Raw genomic sequence first — 3,351 nt, 5'->3', positions numbered from 1 at the left:
CCAAAGAGCCAGCAGGGAAAACTATGCCTTGTTCTAAAGCTCTTTGGGAACCGCATACGTAGCCCCACAGACCTGGGGGCTGCGGGCTTTCCTGCTGCCTTCAGCCTCAAAACCACCTTTTCCCACTTGGCGCCGCGCCAGGCACAAAAATGGCCATATGGCTGGAGATGGGTCCCATGTGCAAAGAGCCAGCAGGGAAAACTATGCCTTGTTCTAAAGCTCTGCGTGAACCACTTGCGTAGCCCTACAGACCTGGGGGCAGGGGGCTTTCCTGCTACCTTCAGCCTCGACACCACCATTTCCCACTTGGCGCCGCGCCAGGCACAAAAATGGCCATATGGCTGGATATGGGTCCCAGGCCCAAAGAGCAAGCAGGGAAAACTATGCCTTGTTCTAAAGCTCTTTGGGAACCGCTTGCATAGCCCCACAGACCTGGGGGCTGCGGGCTTTCCTGCTGCCTTCAGCCTCGACACCACCCTTTCCCACTTGGCGCCGCGCCAGGCACAAAAATGGCCATATGGCTGGATATGGGTCCCAGGCCCAAAGAGCAAGCAGGGAAAACTATGCCTTGTTCTAAAGCTCTTTGGGAACCGCTTGCGTAGCCCCACAGACCTGGGGGCTGCAGGCTTTCCTGCTGCCTTCAGCCTCAAAACCACCCTTTCCCATTAGTTGCCGCGCCAGGCACAAAAATGGCCATATGGCTGGAGATGGGTCCCACGCACAAGGAGCTGGCAGGGAAAACTATGCCTTGTTCTAAAGCTCTTTGGGAACCGCTTGCGTAGCCCCACAGACCTGGGGGCTGCAGGCTTTCCTGCTGCCTTCAGCCTCAAAATCACCCTTTCCCACTTGGCGCCGCGCCAGCCACAAAAATGGCCCTATGGCTGGATATGTGTCCCAGGCCAAAAGAGCAAGCAGGGAAAACTATGCCTTGTTCTAAAGCTCTTTGGGAACCGCTTCCGTAGCCCCACAGACCTGGGGGCTGCGGGCTTTCCTGCTGCCTTCAGCCTCAACACCACCCTTTCCCACTTGGCGCCGCGCCAGGCACAAAAATGGCCATATGGCTGGAGATGAGCCCCCGCCCAAGGAGCCAGCAGGGAAAAATTATGCCTTGTTCTAAAGCTCTTTGGGAACAGCTTGCGTAGCCCCACAGACCTGGGGGCTGCGGGCTTTCCTGCTGCCTTCAGCCTCAAAACCACCCTTTCCCTCTTGGCGCCGCGCCAGGCACAAAAATGGCCATACGGCTGGAGATGGGTCCCCCGCCCAAAGAGCCAGCAGGGAAAAATTATGCCTTGTTCTAAAGCTCTTTGGGAACCGCTTGCATAGCCCCACAGACCTGGGGGCTGCGGGCTTTCCTGCTGCCTTCAGCCTCAAAACCACCCTTTCCCTCTTGGCGCTGCGCCAGGCACAAAAAAGGCCATACGGCTGGAAATGGGTCCCACGCCCAAAGAGCCAGCAGGGAAAATTATGCCTTGTTCTAAAGCTCTTTGGGAACCGCTTGCATAGCCCCACAGACCTGGGGGCTGCAGGCTTTCCTGCTGCCTTCAGCCTCAAAACCACCCTTTCCCACTTGGCACCGCGCCAGGCACAAAAATGGCCATACGGCTGGAGATGGTTCCCACGCCCAAAGAGCCAGCAGGGAAAACTATGCCTTGTTCTAAAGCTCTTTGGGAATCACTTGCGTAGCCCCACAGACCTGGGGGCTGCGGGCTTTCCTGCTGCCTTCAGCCTCGACACCACCCTTTCCCACTTGGAGCCGTTGCAGGCACAAAAATGGCCATATGGCTGGAAATGGGTCCCCCGCCCAAGGAGCCAGCAGGGAAAACTATGCCTTGTTCTAAAGCTCTTTGGGAAGCGCTTGCGTAGCCCCACAGACCTGGGGGCTGCGGGCTTTCCTGCTGCCTTCAGCCTCAAAACCACCCTTTCCCACTTGGCGCCGCGGCAGGCACAAAAATGGCCATATGGCTGGAGATGGGTCCCACGCCCAAAGAGCCAGCAGGGAAAACTATGCCTTGTTCTAAAGCTCTTTGGGAACCGCTTACGTAGCCCCACAGACCTGGGGGCTGCGGGCTTTCCTGCTGCCTTCAGCCTCAAAACCACCCTTTCCCACATGGAGCCGCGCCAGGCACAAAAATGGCCATACGGCTGGAGATGGGTCCCCCGCCCAAAGAGCCAGCAGGGAAAACTATGCTTTGTTCTAAAGCTCTTTGGGAACCGCATACGTAGCCCCACAGACCTGGGGGCTGCGGGCTTTCCTGCTGCCTTCAGCCTCAAAACCACCCTTTCCCACTTGGCGCCGCGGCAGGCACAAAAATGGCCATATGGCTGGAGATGGTTCCCACGCCCAAAGAGCCAGCAGGGAAAACTATGCCTTGTTCTAAAGCTCTTTGGGAACCACTTGCGTAGCCCTACAGACCTGGGGGCAGGGGGCTTTCCTATTACCTTCAGCCTCGACACCACCATTTCCCACTTGGCGCCGCGCCAGGCACAAAAATGGCCATATGGCTGGATATGGGTCCCAGGCCCAAAGAGCAAGCAGGGAAAACTATGCCTTGTTCTAAAGCTCTTTGGGAACCGCTTGCGTAGCCCCACAGACCTGGGGGCTGCAGGCTTTCCTGCTGCCTTCAGCCTCAAAACCACCCTTTCCCATTAGTTGCCGCGCCAGGCACAAAAATGGCCATATGGCTGGAGATGGGTCCCACGCCCAAGAAGCTGGCAGGGAAAACTATGCCTTGTTCTAAAGCTCTTTGGGAACCGCTTGCGTAGCCCCACAGACCTGGGGGCTGCAGGCTTTCCTGCTGCCTTCAGCCTCAAAATCACCCTTTCCCACTTGGCGCCGCGCCAGCCACAAAAATGGCCCTATGGCTGGAGATGGTTCCCAGGCCCAAAGAGCCAGCAGGGAAAACTATGCCTTGTTCTAAAGCTCTTTGGGAACCGCTTGCATAGCCCCACAGACCTGGGGGCTGCGGGCTTTCCTGCTGCCTTCTTCCTCAAAACCACCCTTTCCCACTAGTTGCCGCGCCAGGCACAAAAATGGCCATATGGCTGGAGATGGGTCCCACGCCCAAGGAGCTGGCAGGGAAAACTATGCCTTGTTCTAAAGCTCTTTGGGAACCGCTTGCATAGCCCCACAGACCTGGGGGCTGCGGGCTTTCCTGCTGCCTTCAGCCTCAAAACCACCCTTTCCCTCTTGGCGCTGCGCCAGGCACAAAAAAGGCCATACGGCTGGAAATGGGTCCCAGGCCCAAAGAGCCAGCAGGGAAAATTATGCCTTGTTCTAAAGCTCTTTGGGAACCGCTTACGTAGCCCCACAGACCTGGGGGCTGCAGGCTTTCATGCTGCCTTCAGCCTCAA

The sequence above is a fragment of the Larus michahellis genome, unplaced genomic scaffold, assembly GCF_964199755.1.
Source record: "Larus michahellis unplaced genomic scaffold, bLarMic1.1 SCAFFOLD_148, whole genome shotgun sequence".
In the NCBI taxonomy this organism is placed as follows: domain Eukaryota; kingdom Metazoa; phylum Chordata; class Aves; order Charadriiformes; family Laridae; genus Larus; species Larus michahellis.
The sequence above is the reverse complement of the archived record's forward strand: the minus strand, read 5'-3'. Positions refer to the sequence as shown.